Source organism: Chrysemys picta, chromosome 7 (assembly GCF_011386835.1).
Source record: "Chrysemys picta bellii isolate R12L10 chromosome 7, ASM1138683v2, whole genome shotgun sequence".
In the NCBI taxonomy this organism is placed as follows: Eukaryota; Metazoa; Chordata; order Testudines; family Emydidae; genus Chrysemys; species Chrysemys picta.
The window spans coordinates 93,559,253-93,577,672 of NC_088797.1; the positions used below are offsets into that span (position 1 = coordinate 93,559,253).

Here is an 18,420-nt window from a genome sequence, read left to right on the forward strand (position 1 = left end):
CCTCATGGAAGAACTAAGTATTATCTTCTAGACCATCCCTGACAGGTGTTTGTCTAACCTGCTCTTAAAATTCTTCAATGATGGAGATTCCACAACGTCCTTAGGCAATTTATTCCACTGCTTAACCACCCTGACAGTTAGGAAGTTTTTCCTGATGTCCAACCTAAACCTCCCTTGCTGCAATTTAAGCCCATTGCTTCTTGTCCTATCCTCAGCGGTTAAGAACAATTTTTCTCCCTCCTCCTTGTTGCAATATTTTATGTACTTGAAATCTGTTATGTCCCCTCTCAGTGTTCTCTTTTGCATGCAAACTTATGATTTACTTATCTGACTCTAGAGTCCCTATTGTATTTAACAAAAAAATAACCAAAAATATACTCAAGGGAGAAAGATATAAAGGCTACAAACAAACCTAATAGACATTTGAAGTACAGGGTCAAGAACTATTTATTAACTAAGAGATGCTGAGCACTTACTAAAAGTAATGCTTAAGATTAAAGTTGTATACTTCAGTAGTTTACCATTAAACATTAAATACAGTACATTTATAATTAACTATTGATCAATTTTCTCCAAAATTCCCATGCTTATTTATGAAATATAATATTAAAACTCAACAACGGATATAATTACATTTAGTGACAGTATATGAAACTGAAAAGGTATTTAATATTGAGATCTTAATTACCTATGTCCGTTCCACAAAACATCAGAACATAACTCAGATTGTAAGAGAGATGTATTTTGTACACACGCAGACTACTTGGGGAGGTGGGATGTTTGAAGATGGCTGCAAGTTTCCATCAGTGTATTTTCAGCTGTGGGAAAGAACAGCTCAGGCATGTAATTTTGCACTCAGGAAATCTATCAAGCAGATGCCACTGACAAAAGCTACATCTAGCCACAAAACAGGTACAACATGGGGAAGCAGAAAGGTAAACTTTCACACACTGCCCCATCTACCTCAAGATCACATCTAGGGGATTAGTTCGATCTCTTTATCCATTCAGTCTCTGACTCCACTGAAATCAGAGGAGTAACTCTAGCATGTATAGAAACAGGGCCGACTTTAAGCCAATTCAGCCAATTCCCCTGAATCGGGCCCCGCGCCCTTGCCACCGCCGGTACACTGTACCAGGGCGGCCCGGCTTCCTCAGGGACAATTTAAAGGGCCTAGGGCTCCCAGGAGGGGCTGGAGCCCCAGGCCCTTTAAATTGCCACCAGAGCCCCACTTCTGGAGCCCTGGGGTAGGGCTGCGGGGCTCTGGAGGATATTTAAAAAGTCCGGGGCGCCCGTTGCTTCTACAGCCCCGGCCCTTTAAATAGCCGCTGGAGTCCCGCCACTTCCCCAGAGCTTCCTCTGCTATTTAAAGTACTGGGGTGGTAGAAGCAGGGGCGCCCAGGGCCCTTTAAATAGCCCTCAGAGCCCTGGGGTAGCAGGGGGCTCCAGGGGCTATTTAAAGGGCCGGAGCTCCAGCTGCCTCTGCCACCCCGGTCCTTTAAATAGCCGCAGGAGCCCTGCTGCTTCCCCAGGGCTCCAGCAGCTATTTAAAGGGCTGGGGCGGTAGAATCAGGGGAGCCCCTGCCCTGCCCGCAGCCAGCCCCTGCTGCAACCCCTGCCCGCACCAGCCCCGCACCCCTGCCCTGCCCGCAGCCAGCCCCACACCCCCTGCCCGCAGCCAGCCCCTGCTGCACCCCCTGCCCGCACCAGCCCCGCACCCCTGCCCTGCAGCCAGCCCGTCTCCAGCCAGCCCCGCAACCCCTGCCCGCACCAGCCCCTCCTGCACTCCCTGCCCTGCCCGCACCAGCCCCGCACCCCCTGCCCTGCCTGCACCAGCCCGTCTCCAGCCAGCCCTGCACCGCCTGCCCTGCCTGCAACCAGCCCCGCACCCCCTGCCCGCCCCGCACCCCCTGCCCACAGCCAGCCCCTGCTGCACCCCCTGCCCGCACCAGCCCCGCACCCCTGCCCTGCAGCCAGCCCGTCTCCAGCCAGCCCCGCCACCCCTGCCCGCACCAGCCCCTCCTGCACTCCCTGCCCTGCCCGCAGCCAGCCCCACACCCCCTGCCCGCCCCGCACCCCCTGCCCGCAGCCAGCCCCTGCTGCACCCCCTGCCCGCACCAGCCCCGCACTCCTGCCCTGCAGCCAGCCCATCTCCAGCCAGCCCCGCAACCCTTGCCCGCACCAGCCCCTCCTGCACTCCCTGCCCTGCCCGCACCAGCCCGTCTCCAGCCAGCCCTGCACCGCCTGCCTTGCCTGCAACCAGCCCCGCACCCCCTGCCTGCAGCCAGCCCCGCACCCCCTGCTCTGCCCGCAGCCAGCCCTGCACCCCTTGCCCTGCCTCCAGCCAGACCCTACCTCCAGTCTGCCCCTGCCCTGCCTCCAGCCAGCAATGTACGTAATATATAATTTTGTTATTATTTATATAGTTATGGAAAGTAAATAATACATGGAAGAAATGAAAGGGATTTTTTTGTTTTTGTTTTTTTTAAGTCATCCCTGCCGAAGCCCCACAGAAAATGTTCGAATTGGGCCCCGCACTTCCTAAAGCCAGCCCTGGATAGAAATATGCAGGATAGCTTTGATCTTGCTATACCTCAAATAGTCTGGGTTAGCCACTTGATTACATACGCATGCAGTCACAGCTTCACTGCTGTTATTATATGAGCTAGCTAGATCAAAGCTAGGTCAGGTATGCCTACATGTGCTACAGTCACACTTCTGACTGCAATTCAAACATACCATGATAACCCCAATTCATGTGCACTGTAAAGTGTATATGCAACTGCCAGGAGGAACTGGGGAATGGTCCAATCGCCTTCTCCCTTTCCTCATGACCTGTCTGCACTGGCAAGTTTCTGTGCAGTAAAGCAGCTTTCTGTGCTGTAACTCCTGAGGTGTACACACTACCAAGCTACTTAGTGAGCAGAAACTGCGCAGTTGCAGCGCTGTAAAAAAAACACCCTGACGAGAGGCGTAGATCTTTCTGCGCCGGGGGTACAGCATTGCGGTGCCAGTGTACGCCCTGGTCGATTATAGCGCTGCGATTGGCCTCCAAGAGATTTCCCACAATGCCTGTTCTCGCCTCTCTGGTCATTGGTTTGAACTCTACTGCCCTGCGCTGCTCTGGGTCCATTTAGAGCTGGCCTCCTTCTTTACTCAAGAAGGACGCCCTGCATTTAAAGGCTCCATATCCTTCTTCCTTCCTCCCAGGTAATTCTTGTCAATCACCCTGGCAAAGAAAAAAACTACCCTTTATCCATCTTGCCTTTTAAAGGGGAAGTGGGGGAGGGAGAAAACCCATCTCCTCACAGTTTCTGGCCACCATTTCCTGTGAAGTTGGCTAACAGCCTGTTCTCTTGTCTGTCAGAGGAGGTCTCCTAGCCAAACCAGATGTGCACTCCTGAGCAGCCAAATCCTTATAGTAATTATCCAGGCAGCCCAGAATGGTATGTTACTTTGTTTAGGAACACAGAATCTAGCTGCTATGACATAGGGTTCTATAGCTTTAATTTATGTAGCTGACAACATGACAGTAGCTAAAGCTTTCATGTTATGTTCCCTATCCCATCCCAAATCTCATTCAGCTGCTTTTATTTTGTAGTTTAATTTAGCTATCTTGGATTGTGCAGAGTCTCAAAATACTACAGTCAAGCAAAGGAAAACTGGATCCTTATTGGTGTTAATTAAAATACACTAATAGTACCACCAGTTATAGCTGAATGAACAAACAAGTGCTAATTTTGAATTTAATTGATTAAATTTTTTAAAGTTTTGTTTTTTGATGCAAAGGCAGTAAGAATGATGATTTCTTATCAGTCCAAAGAATCTATTACAACATATAAGGTCTTTCAGGTCAAAAAGATTCTTTTTTTCCAAGGGATAAAAGCTTTTATGCAAGCTGTAAGTTGGCTGCCTTATGTTGATTTTCTCAGTTGAATTTACTGAGATTTTATTATATGAGAAATAGAACTACAGATGCATTCTGATATCAATAAACACACCCAAAACCTTTTACTAAAATACTTATTGTAACGAAGCTATGTTCAGTAATTACTTTTATTTACCAAAATCTTTTTTGCAACACCACAGCCATTGGATACGAAAATACATTTCCCATTATCTGATCATTCCTATCTTTGATCATAACTCATGAGAACAGCCTACCAAATCAGTATAAGATTCTTGAAGTGTTTTTGTTTGAACAGGACATCTGTTACAGAGTCATAACTGCAAACCCCCAAATTCATCCATGTAATATACGAGTATCACAGAAGTCATTGTTTCTTAAACTTCATAGACAAAATAAATACTTTGAAGAACACAGCACTGTAAAGTTAAGTACAGTAACTACAATTTTTAAAAAGCACAAACAGATCTTAAAGCTAATCTCAATAAGCCAAAACTAAAGCCCAAATGAATTTTAAATTAAACTGTTGAGAACCAAACTGAAGTTCACCATATACAATATATATAAAATGAAATTTCACTGATGAGTTACAGTAACTACTGATAGCCGTTGCACAAGGTTTTGCAAACTATATTACTATTCTTGCCCCCAGGGCGTTTTGCATGGATACTTTAGGCAGCTAGATTTACAAATCAGGCCCAGAATAAATACCTCCTGCACACACAAAGTCAATAGCCTAGAACAGCATTTATATTACTCCTCTCTCTCCATAATGGCAAGTTTAGAGCTATGCAGGAACCTGAATAATTCTTAAGTGTGCGTGATTGTTAGTGTTTTTCATGAGCTTTTTACCTTGTGGACCATTTATGGGGATGTCATAAAACAAGATACAGGCTTCTCCTGATATTTCACTATACAGGAACTGAAATACTGTGGGAAAATCACAACTATTTCAGACACAAATGTTTCCTTACGCATAAATAAGTATGCACCCATCCCTACTCAGGACTACAGACATGGATGAAACTCCCAGACTCATAGAAAAGTATGGTACTTCTCTAAAGTTGCATTTGCACTGTTTTCCCGTTTAAATTTAAGGTGTTTTCCTCTGTTAAGAGGTTTCATTGGTAATTTTTACCGACCAATTTCATTTTAAATTTTAGAATTTATCTGTAAATTTTGGATGTGAAGCCCACATCTCCTCGATGCCTAAATCACTTTTGAAAAAATGGGATTTAGGAGCCAAAGTCACTTGGACACTTGAAATATTTTCTTAGTACTTAGATTTATTTTTAAACTATTTTTTTAGACACTAGGCTCTATGAAGCAGGAACTCTCTTCCTATGTATTTGTTCAGTGCCTGCCAAAATGGAGGCTCTAATCAGGGTGCTAACAGAATATAAAATTTTAAGATTACTTATTCTTTTTAGATGTGCTGAGCAGCAACGACATTAATTATTTTTATTACAGTACTACTACTATTTTGCTATTCCACTAGCAAATGAGTAATTTAAAAGCACAGTTGTTAATTAAGTCAAAAGACCTCTGGTGGGTAGTGACTTTCTCAAGGTCACAGAAGGCAGAGGCCATATAACCCAGGAAACCCACCTTCCATTCCCATAATCTACCCACTAGACCACAATGCACTGCTGAATTATGAAAACTGTATTTGCAAATTAGATGCAGGATTTCAAACAACTTCATTATTTATTTTGCAGTGACAATGTTCAACTCTAAGACTTCCTTCTGAGAAAATCTGCAGATGTTCACAATGCTAGCAAATTATGACAATTCATTAAATTGATAGCACTATAAACATACAGTTTACAAAAAGCAGAACATACATAAAAGTAACTGTCCTTCCTTTTTGTCCTTTAATCAAGTCAGCACACAGATGATTATAATAGAACCCCAATTTTAAGAACTAATTGTGGATGGAGGACTTCATAAAATTGAACATCTCAGAGCTGCATCACTTTTTTTCTTGTCCTTTAAACCCCCTATAAAGCAATTTCCAATACACTAAAGCAGAGGTGGGCAAACTACGGCCCAGGGGCCGCATCCAGCCCTTCAGACATTTTAATACGGTCCTCGAGCTCCAGCCAGGGAGTGAAGTCAGGGGCTTGCCCCACTCCACACGTGCTGGGGTTCTGGTCAGCTCCCAGAAGCAGCAGCATGTCCCCCCTCTGCCTCCTACACGTAGGGGCAGCCAGGGGGGCTCCGCACACTGCCCCCACAGCTCCAATTAGCCAGCAACCATGGCCAATGGGAGCTGCCGGGGCAGCGCCTGCGGCCGGGGTAGTGTGCAGAGCCGCCTGGCCGCGCCTCTGCATAGAAGCTGGAGGGAGAACATGCCGCTGCTTCTGGGAGCTGCCTGAGGTAAGTACCTGCACCCCTGACACCCTCCTGCACCCCTGCCCCCTCCTGATCCCCCTCCCACCCTTCGAACCCCTCGGTCCCAGCCTCTCATCCCCAGCCCCACCCAAGAGCCCACAACCCCAGTTGAAGTCCTCATCTCCCCCCCGCACCCCAACCCCCAATTTTGTGAGCATTCATGGCCCGCCATACAATTTCCATATCCAGTTATGGCCCTCAGGCCAAAAAGTTTGCTCACCCCTGTACTAAAGGCATTGGAGTGTGGAGAGGGGTGGTTGACTTGTTCTTCATCCACATAATGAACACCTTGATGGGGCTAAGTCGGGAGGACTGGACCATCTTCATCCGAGAATATTGAAGGAATTGGCGCGGGAAATAGCAGGCCCATTAGCGATAATATTTAATGAATCTGTAAACTCGGGGGTGGTTCCGTTAGACTGGAGAATAGCTAATGTGGTTCCTATTTTCAAGAACGGGAAAAAAAGTGATCCGGGTAACTACAGGCCTGTTAGTTTAACATCTGTAGTGTGCAAGGTGTTGGAGAAAATTCCGAAAGAGAAAGTAGTTGAGGACCTCGAGGTTAATGGCAAATGCGATAACTTACAACATGGTTTTACGAAGGGCAGATCGTGCCAAACGAATCTGATCTCCTTCTTCGAGAAAGTAACAGACTTATTAGATAAGGGAAATGCGGTGGACCTAATATACCTGGATTTCAGTAAAGCGTTTGATACTGTACCCCATGAGGAATTATTGGTTAAACTGGAAAAGATGGGGATCCATATGAAAATTCAGAGGTGGATAAGGAATTGGTTATTGGGGAGAATGCAGCAGGTGGTATTGAAGGGGGAACTGTCAAGTTGGAGGGAGGTTACCAGTGGAGTTCCTCAGGGTTCGGTTTTGGGACCCATTTTATTTAATCTATTTATAACTGACCTCGGAACTGATTGCAGGAGTGGACTGATAAAGTTCGCGGATGATACGAAGGTGGGAGGCATTGCCAATTCGGAGGAGGATAGGGATATTCTGCAGGGAGACTTGAATGAGCTTGTGAATTGGAGTATCAGAAATAGGATGAAATTTAATAGTGAAAAGTGTAAGGTGATGCATTTAGGGATGACTAACAACAATTTTAGCTACAAGCTGGGGACGCATTGGTTAGAAGTAACGGAAGAGGAGAAGGACCTAGGGGTTCTTGTAGACCGCAGGATGACTATGAGTCGACAATGTGACGTGGCGGTGAAAAAAGCCAATGCGGTCTTGGGATGCATTAGGCGAGGTATATCTAGTAGGGATAAGGAGGTGCTGCTTCCGTTGTACAAGGCGCTGGTGAGACCTCATTTGGAGTACTGTGTGCAGTTCTGGTCTCCCATGTTTAAAAAAGATGAACTTAAATTGGAACGGGTGCAGAGAAGGGCCACTAGGATGATCAGAGGAATGGAAAACCTGTCGTATGAAAGGAGACTGGAGGAGCTCGGGTTGTTTAGTCTGACAAAACGAAGGTTGAGGGGGGATATGATTGCTCTCTTTAAATATATCAGAGGGATAAATACAAGGGAGGGAGAGGAATTATTCCAGCTTAGTACTAATGTGGACACGAGAATGAATGGATATAAACTGGCCGTAGGGAAGTTTAGGCTTGAAATTAGACGAAGGTTTCTGACCGTCAGAGGGGTGAAATATTGGAACGGCCTTCCGAGGGAAACGGTGGGGGCGAGGGACCTGTCTGGTTTTAAGATTAAGTTAGACAAGTTTATGGAGGGAATGGTTTAATGGTAAAACATATTAGCTGAGGAATACCAAGCAATGGTAGGTAAACAGTAGAATGGCTAACAAGGGTCAGGCTGGAGACTCTTGCCTACATGCTCGGGGTCTTACTGATCGCCAGATTTGGGGTTGGGAAGGAATTTTCCTCCAGGGTAGATTGGCTGAGGCCCTGGAGGTTTTTCGCCTTCCTCCGCAGCATGGGGCAGGGATCTCTAGCAGGAGGGTTCTCTGCCAATTGAAGTCACTAAGACACAGGATTTGGGGACTTCATCAGCAGAGTCAAGGAAAGGGTAGGGATGGTTTTGTGGCCTGCAGCATGCAGGGGGTCAGACCAGATGATCATAATGGTCCCTTCTGACCTTAAAGTCTATGAGTCTATGAGTCTATAATGAACATTATGTGATTTTCTTTCCCCATGAGGAAAAATGGTTCATATAACTGGTTAGCAGTAAAAATGAGGTTCTACTGTACTGTCTACTAGATGCTAGAAGGTGTATTGTAAGTTAGATCAGTTTTGAAGCTGCTGTAAATTGTTCTACCTGATCAACCCCCATGGGCTCTGCTGCCACTATTCCAGGATAGGCAGAGCACAGCATACTCCTGTTGTGCCCTGGCGAGCCCACTATGCTGGTGAGCCATGAGTGAGTGGGGTAAAGCCAGCATTTCGTGGAAGTATCTTGATCAGTTTAGCTAATCTGCTATACTACTAAGCCACTCAATGGTTCTATTTCCCATGGTGATCATGTCCCCAGTAGGTTTGCAAAATAATATGTATTCTGGCTAGGATCTGGAGTTTTTCCTCCTATTCACTACAAGACCTCGTAAATCAAACAAAGCTGTATCTCCTGCATGTCTTAGGTGGCTTGGTTCCAAGAGCACATCCAAATATACCAGTAGTGCAAATGAGGAATTGTACAAAGATACACTGGTTCAATATTTCTCAAGGTAAAAAAGCTGAGGCAATTATTTACACGGAGAGAGAAAATCTGGTTGTTTTTTTAAAGCTGATTAAATACTGCTATGTTTTTTTAAAAAGCTGTTTAAAAAATCTATTTACACATCACTTGACACTCTTATAAAGAGCAGCCTTAGGGTATGTCTACACTTGCTATTTAAAGTGGAAAATGCCCCTTTTTTGCTCAAAAACCATGGAAGCGTCTATACTTGCCAATGACCTTTTGCACTGAAACTCAGAAGTTTCACCACAAAAAGAAAACCATCTCCACGAGACGCATACAGCTCTTACTGGTGATGCTTTCACAGTGATGTGAAAGTGAAGACACATTCTTCCTGTTTACAGAGCTTTTAGGCTCCGGAGGATATCCCACAGTGCCTAGGTGACCACTCTAGCCAGCAGCTCTGCTGCTCTGTTGCCAGGTAAACAGACATCCACCCCTCCCCCTGTAAAGCCCAGGGAACTTTGAAACTCCCCTTCCTGTTTTCTTGGCAAGTGCTCACTTATCTGGCCAGATGACAATGCCTGCTCCATGCAGCAACTGGGGCTGTCCCTAGACATTATGGTGCCCTACACAGCCTTCCCCGCCCCCGCAGAGGCTCCCCCCAGGCATCCGTGGGGGGAGAGGGTGTGCCCAAGCTCTGGGGGCAGGGCGGGCAGGAGCAGGCTTGGAGGGAAACCGCCCCCAAGCATGAGCCGGCGGAGCGGAGCAGGTTGGGGCTGGGTCTCTCCACTTCCCACTGCCCCATGAACGCAGGGCGCGCCCGACCTCTGCTGCAGTCCCCCGGCCATAGCTCAGGGGAAAGGGTGGAGTGTGGGCGGGGCTCTGGCAGAGCAGGGGTGGGAAGAGGTGGGGCAGGGGCAGTTTTCCTCGAAATTTGGGGCAATTTCTCTTGCAAACCACATGGCAAATCTCTTGATTTCTGTCATGATTTTCCTAATTTCATGGAACCCCTACTATTTCAATGTGGGAACTCAAATTTTAAAAGGAACAGTTTGATAGTTCTCTTTCTAATCCATCTGACAGACAGTGGTACAAAATGTTGCCCACTAGCCAGACTAATTAGCATGGATTGGACCAATCCACTTGCCAGTAATGATTGGGAAGATTTACTTTGCAAGGAGGAGTCTGAAGAATGTAAGGTTTGATTACAAAACATTTCTATTCTTGTTATGAGAGTTCCATGTAAAAGTAGTATGTATTGTGTTTTGTTGTGTATGTATAATTAAGAGCACTGTCTGTTGACCTACATAGAATAACTCCAGACAAGAAGACAGACAGTAAGAGTACAACCAGCACCTAAAGACACACATATCCAAAGAGCAGTGCCAAGCTCAGACACTGCAGTGCAAAGACGACTCTACCACTTCAACCATTGTTTCTTAAGAATTACCAAAGAACAATGTTCTCGTGAAGGCCTGAATTAGTATCACTGCATGTCTTCAGTTACAGGTGCTGCAGTGATGAATGTGAAACAGGTTCACTTACTAGTGACTCAAATTAACCAATGCAGTGCCGAGAATTTATCAGCACAGAAAACACCAGAAGGTTCAATCATCAACAGAAGGGACACAAAATAAAAGCATCCAAAATGCAAATCTAGTAAAGCTGCCCAGTAACTTCAAAGATGTTAACTGAAATTATTCATTTCCACTACAGGAAGAGGTTTTACAGAAATTCTGTATAAAAGTAGTGTATGTATATGTTGTGTGTATGTACATTAGTATATATGCATATGTGGCATTGTTGAAAACTCTGTAGAGTAAAAATGCTACTCTGCAAAAGGCTTCCTGACTTCTGTTAACAACTATTGGAAAAGTAATGTTTGTGATGTGAACGCAACATAAAATTGCTAAGCAGCAGCAGCAAGCAGACACATTAACAAGACTGTAGTCACAGTCTGACTGTTGCTATTCACAACTTTGTGAACAGCAGTGAAACTGGCAACTATCATTGTCACTTTCTCACTGAGGCTTGGGAAAGCTGCGCAAGCAACAGAAGCAAGCACTGGAGTTATCCATAGGAGAGGAAAAGAGGTGCTGGGGAGAAACAGGTGACTGAAGGCCTCTTCCCTTCCCACTTCTGATGACAGGCAAAATGTCAGATTCAGTGGTAGGAGTAATGGTAAAAGGTGGGAGTGAGGTGTAACAGAGAAAGAGTCTTCTCATTTCCAGAAGCTTGAGAAGATTGAGCTACAAATACATCAGCTACCTAGCCTAAGGCTAATATTAAAGATCAAGCCTCACAGGAGGATTCAAGAAGATCAACCAGATAGGAATTCCCTCCTCCCTCCCAGCAGATTAGGGATGGAGGGAGGTGTGAGGGGAAGCTGCATTCTCACTACAATATTGCTGTTTGACCTCAATCCTAGATGAAGTGAATCTCCACTTCACCTCCATTTGTGTCTGAGACCTACTTCTGATTATTAGACATATGTTTCTATTTTAAAGCCCTGCTTACTGACACCTACTAACTCTATAGTCACACAATTCAGGTCCTCCACAGGGACAGAATCAGCAGCTTCACTTTAATGAGATCTAGAAGAGGGGCTGAAAATGCAGGTGAGACTTTACTTGCTCCTTCTGCAACCAGCCAGAGCAAGGTCACTCTACAATAAACATTTGCAGAGTGGCTGTCTGCTCTCTTGAGGAAAGAGCACAGCACTCAAACCAGTTAGACCATTAGTCCAAGTTTTACTTAAAAATATCTTTAAAAACAATTTCTTAATTCAACTGGGTTCCATTCTTTTCACAAATCAAGTACTAAAACATAGCACCTATAAGAAATAAACTGGTGTGCGTTTTACTTTTTGTAAATTCTCCTACAGTAGTTTATCTTTAAATACAATTTGCCCTCCTCTTGGTAAAAGAGTAACCATTATAAAACTTGCATTTTATTCTTCACTCAAATTATAGGTATTGCCTGCAGTATTTTAAGTTACATTTAAATTTCACCACGAAATATAAAGCTATAAGAAATCCTATATAGATGTTTTAATTAATATTTCAACAAGGGGAGGAGTTCGGGGAAAATGTATTTGTCAAAAAATGGACAAACAGTATCACGTATTATTCGGAAAATACGTAAAAATCAAGAAGTCTAGAGCTAGGGTTATACTATCCTTGAAACTTGTTCAGCTCAGCAACAGGTTTTCCCCGGCTCCAATGAGGGAAGAATAGCCCCATGAGTCACCAGATTTTCTATAATACCTGTGTTACCTACTTAAACGCTAGGACACAACTGGGGTCCACATACCACTAATAGTCTATAGCAGTGATTCTCAAACTTCTGCACTGGTGACCCCCCTTTCACATAGCAAGCCTCTGAGTGCGACTCCCCCAATAAATTAAAAACACTGTTTTATATATTTAACACCATTATAAATGCTTGAGGCAAAGCGGGGATTGGGGTGGAGGCCGACAGCTCGCGACCTCCCCCATGTAATAACTTCACGACCCCCGAGGGGTCCCGACCCCCAGTTTGAGAATCCCTGGTCTATGGAGACCTGCCTATTATTTTTCCACATAAGCAAATGCCACAGGGATGGTATGCAACTATTAATTGGATGGGAGAAGGTCCACATACGTACCTGTGAGAAGGAAGGGAAGCTGTCCATAAGAGTCTTAACGTGATATCCAGGCTACGAAAATGTGAGAGACCCCCTGCTCTAGAATACCTTATAGAACGATACCTCCCAAATTATTTAAAAATAAAACACCACAATCCATAACCAAACACTCAGTATTTTCATCACCACCTTCAGCCTGAACTGAAATCAAATATTCACTAAGGAATCTTGGTAACAAACTAAAATAATACATAAAACTGAAAGTGCATCTAAAAACTCCCTCCGCTTTTGGAGATATTTACTCTTCAGGTAATGATATGAAAGGCACTTAACATTCTAGCTGGCCATTACTTGACCAAAAGTGGTCTTAATGCAGTTCTAATACTGTGCCGTTTTTCAAAAAATCATGTACTCTTGACATTTTACGATGCAATAGTATTTTCTTCTCTACCCTTACTCCCTTGTGCAGTCTCAGGCCTTCTGCTCTGCTTTGGACACATCTTATGATTAAAACAGGATCATTTTGAATTTAAGATCTACTGACATTTTGCCATCTAATTCACATGACACAATTTTTCTCCCTTTGGCTTTGTTGCTAATGGTCTGGGAGTTGCCCTTTTTTCTTATTTTAAGAGTAAACTCATGTAGAGTTTGTCCATTCAGCAAGGACACGTATCTATAAGATCAAACTTCAGAATTCCAATTGAGTGGTTCAGCATGCTTTTTACATACCAAGCTCTCTCCCCTCCAAACTACGAAGTTCACGTTACACTTCCTCTCTACTGAACGCTCACAGTTCACACAGTTTTCAAACTGTTTCCTCTGTACTTCACTTTTAAACTAAAAAGAAATCATAGCAAAATCCTCTCTAAAATCAGCTACAAACAACACACCAGCTTAATTCCACATGTACAGATAAAGCATTTAAATAAAGCACATTCTCACCAAACACACGCCGGGCTCAAAGATTGCTTCTTCTCCATCTGTATTTTCTCGGTGTACTGTGTACAAATGACGTCAGCAGCACTTAAAAAGAGAGGCGGAGAAAAAAGCATACTGGGAAATCCAGTCCAGCTGGAGAAAGCCTGTGACTTATGTGGGTGGGTGGAACTCTTTCCCGTTATAGACAGCTTAAAGTATATAGCTGCTCAGCTGATAGAGCTGATCCATTTCACTACAATTTACAGAGCTTAGAGGAGTGGAGATGGACGTGTCTATAGAAAGCAGCTTTCATGGTATGCTGGGTGTGGTACTGCTTAGCTGGTTTAACCATTAAAGCTTTAAAAGAATGAGTCAGCCTACCGGGCTTTGAAAACCAAACATTTTCATTGTCTGCTAAAGAAATGCATTCTTCCTAGGATTTTTTTCAGATGAGTTAACACAATCTGGAGTTTTCAATTGCTTCTGAAGTTTACCACAGTTTCACTTGGCAGTTTACATTTCACTTTAAATGTGTTCCAACTCTTACCAGCAAAACAATCACTTATATGTATGTATTTTTATTAATCAGTTTACAAACTTTAGTACAGTACTCTCAAATCCAGTAATTGTATTGAAATTTCTAAATTAATTTGATCAAAGCTAAAATTCAGCATGGCATTGTACATGGAAAATAAACTAATCAAAAAACAGAAAGCAAGGCTAAAGTATTATATCACAAAGCTCAGAACCAGGACAGAGACAAATGTTCATTCTCAAACACATAAACGTCTGAGTCTAAAGCTGGTGCTCTGACTCGGAAAGCAAAAACTCTAACTTAATTCTCTGACTTCCTTCCAGACTATATAATACTAGATGCCACATATGTCAAATTGCTAGAAACTTGCTGCTGGTTTTCATAAGGCAGACAACATTGTTATTCTGTGAAGCAGTATTTCCTAACCCTTCTCCCCACCTGACACCAGAGAATAGTTTGAGGGGGGAGGGGCAGGAAAAAGAAGAGACTGGATTGGCCTGGGTTGAGAGACACATACAGAGTACAAATAAATGTGCTGTTGCATGTGGTGGCTCCTTGTCAACAAGGAAAATCAGAATCAGAGAAGTGACTGGATGAAAAGGAGGTGACAGCAACTGCATCATGGCATAGTGCAAGGGAACATGGCAGGATATCCATCTGCCAGCTCAAGCTGGGGTATGATCAACAAAAAGTATGGCACCTTAGAGACTAACACATTTATTTGGGCATAAAATTTCATGGGCTAAACCCCACTTCATCGGATGCATGCAGTGGAAAATACAGTAGGAAGATATAGCCCATGAAAGTTTATGCCCAAATAAATGTGTTAGTCTCTAAGGTGCCACAAGTGCTCCTCATTCATTTTGATACAGACTAACACGGCTACCACCCTGAAACCTGTCAACAAAAAGCTGGTAAGCATTTGTTATGTGGAATGGAAAACAAGAAAATTACTAGATGGATTTCTTCATCAGAACCTTCAAATATCACAATTACACCACCACTCTAATACAAGAGGTTATGACACATTAGCAAAAACTAGACTAACAGAGTTTGTCACAAATTTAGAGCTTTCAGCATTTTTGTAATATGAGATTAGGTTAAACAGATTTTAAAATGAAAAATTAATTCTGAACTAATCTTACTTTGGTAAGATTCCTCCTAAAAAAATGTTCTTGCCGAGTTTATCATATCCAACATATAGGCAAACAGCACAGTGCACAGCAAAGCCAACTTGCAAGAAAAGCCAGACTTTGGATGCAACGATGGAAAAGGCAGTTCATATAGGTTGTTTCTCATCCTCTCTGCATTGAAACTATTCTCCTGTCAGCTGGAAATCTATATGATCCATTGGCTGCATAAATACATGGGATGTGTCCAGGGTAGGAGTGAAGGAATAGTAACACTAAGATCAAGTTCCCTGATGAACAGATAAAATTCCATGTAAGAAAATGGATTAGTTAATGCTTCTACAAGCAACAAAAACTCATCTTGTGTGCTCTGTGAACCTCAGAGGGCATCTACACAGCAATTAAACACCTGTGGCTGGCCCATCCTCACAGGACTTAGGCTATGGGGCTATAAAATTGTGGTGTAGACATTCAGGCTCAGAAGGGCTGGGGCTCTAGGACCCAGTCCCCTCGGGGGTCCTACATCTCCAGCCAGAGCCCAAATATATACATCACAATTTTACAGCCCCGCAGCCTGAGCCAGCTGACGCAGGCCAGCTGTGGCTGTTTAACTGCTGGGTAAATGTACCCAGAGAAAAAACAGAGTACATACTATATCCCAGCAATCAGTGGAAGCCTGGCTGGGAACCATCGGTTTGGAGGAAGAAGCGCAGCTCTGAAACAATACAGAGAAATTCCCTCCACACGCACAGCAAATGGATCCATGTGTTTGAGGGCAGTATTTCTTGCATCTTGCCTAGTCTGTCCTCATTCCTGAAGATCCTGGAGACTATCAGGACAAAGCAATCCTTTAGTCTGAATAAACCCCTCCATACATTTTTACATAGTATGAGGACACAGAATCATAGATTAGAAGGGATTGGAATGATCATCTAGTCTAACTCTCTGCCAAGATACAGGATTTGTTGTGTCTAAACCATCCAAGACAGATGGCTACCCAGCCTCCTTTTGAAAACCTCCAGTGAAGGAGCTTCCACGACCTCCCTAAATCTGCTATGCTGCAATTTGAACTCACTGCCTCTTGTCCTGCCCTCTGTGGCAAAAGAGTTTTTTCTATCTTTTTTTATGGCAGTATTTTAAGTATTTGAAGACTGCTATCATGTCTCCCTTAATCTCCTCTTTTCCAAACTAAATATACCCAGGTCCTTCAACTTTTGCTCATATGGTGCATTCCATCCCTTTGATCGTCTTGATCACTTGCCTCTAAATCCTTTCCAGTTTCTCTACATCCTGGAGGAGAAAGTTCGGCTGAAAACCAGTGGAAGGGTGCTGGGGCCATTTATTGGAATTGATTATAAATATACTTGAACTTGATTTTTTTATATAATTTTGATGGATAATATCTATGTTTATTTTTAAGATTTTTTCTATATTTATCAATTTAAATGTTCACAGTTGTGGGAAATTATAGGGGGTCAGACATTGAGATGCAAAAAGTTAAAGCTTTGAACCATTAAAACACAAATTCTCATCATATATCAAAACATGCTAAATAAATAGCCTTAAATCGAACACTCTCAAGCAGCATTTTTCTTACTTGGCCTGTCTGTAAATTTCTATTATCATTGATGGAAATATTTTTTCATGTGCATGTGCACAGGGAAATCAATGTTTATCAACATTTACCAATAAAAATATAATCCTTCCAAGCCTGATTAAGGCAAAGAGAGCAAAGTGAAAATCAAATTGGGGAACTGAATTTATGCCTTTTTGTTTGTTTAGGTTCCCCCTCCCCTTCCCTTTACAGATAAGAAAAGGCAACCTTAAGGGTTTTTTTTTATTTTATTTTTTCCATATTTTTTTCCTGCTTGTTTTTTTCCCTTGGAATCGTCAAGAATGTCAAGTTTAGTCTTTCCTATTTTTGAGGAAGTAGTCTGAGGTCCCAGAGGTGTTTCTCTCAGGCTTTAGTTAAAAGGAGTGGAGTGTTTAAGTTTTAATGAAGGCACATTTGCTGCTAATCATTTCCCAGGCATTTGAATTTAATTAGTTAAAGAAAATAGTTTTACACAATACAAACAAAATTACTTTCCCTTCTCAGTTAATCAGGTCTGACTTGCACGGCATTTAAGAAAAACAGGGAAGACAATATCTTATTTGCTAATATAAAATAAGAGCATACAAATACTATTTTTAACAGACCAAACCTATTCTGGCAGTCTCCATGTTTCTTTTATATATCAGCTGCCTTTGATGCTCCTGTCCACGACACACTGATAGATGGATTTACTCAAGCTAGTCCCTCCTTTCTCTGGAAGGTCTCAGGGTAATACTGGGCAATTGTTCATCTGCCTCAAGAGTTCACTTATTCAGGGTTCCAGGAGGTTCAGGCATGGATAAAGTCCCTATTAGACTCAGTTTTAGTGGCTGGTAAGAACACCCAGTTCCTTCCAGCCAGATAACAGCATTTGCCAAAAATGCCTTTTCTTTTTTTTGCAGCAATGGACAAGAATGTTGTGGAGTTTTTTATTTCAAAGGCATATCTTATCACAGTTCACTATCCATGTCTTTGTCACCTTTAGGTTGAATTATTGCGGTGAGCACTACACAGATAATGTGATCTTAAAATATACTTTAAAATAGAAAAGCTTAGATCTTAAAGCTATTCAGAAACTCATATTCATGTCTGGTCACTTTCTAAGTGGTATTTTCTGAAGGGACTGTTTTGCATTAGTGCTCAATAATCGGTACTATCTACCAAATTATTTCCAGGTCAGACTTAAGGTTCTGGTTATTGCCTCAGCACTGGGGATGATCTGAAGCACAGAAGAGCTTTTAAAAAATCCCTAATTTGAACAAAAAGAAGAACAGGAGTACTTGTGGCACCTTAGAGACTAGTCTCTAAGGTGCCACAAGTACTCCTGTTCTTCTTTTTGCGGATACAGACTAACACGGCTGTTACTCTGAAACCTAATTTGAACAGTAGTACATTCTCAACCAGTGGTTCTAGGCTTTGCAACTCACTTCCACCATGATCCACCACAACCTCAGGGTATAATGCAAGACTCTCCTGGTTACCCAATTTTTTCTCCAGGAATAAGGGGTGGACTGGGTTTGGCTGGTATTATGGGGTAGATAACAGGCAGTGTGATTTTGGACCTGAGGTGGTCTTTTTAGGAATGCCTTTTAATATTTTTGACTATTGTGTGCAGTTTAAGTATTGTAAGTGACCAGCGAGCTGCCACTAGATATTTATTTAGCTC

At 43.1% G+C, this 18,420-nt stretch overlaps 1 protein-coding gene across 22 annotated transcripts in view; it reads right to left on the reverse strand.

Moving 5' to 3' along the window:
• Positions 1-18,420, reverse strand: part of SGMS1 (sphingomyelin synthase 1) — a 194,008-nt gene that overhangs the window by 62,413 nt on the left and 113,175 nt on the right. For 6 of the 22 annotated variants that reach the window (XM_065552038.1, XM_065552046.1, XM_065552042.1 and 3 more), the window contains one exon: positions 13,520-13,600. The exons of 15 other annotated variants lie outside the window; for them this stretch is intronic. The gene's annotated coding sequence lies outside the window, so the exon portion shown is untranslated. Of the gene's footprint in view, positions 1-688; positions 992-13,519; positions 13,601-18,420 lie in introns of those variants that run through there. One more of the 22 variants, XM_065552044.1, reaches the window with a different exon arrangement.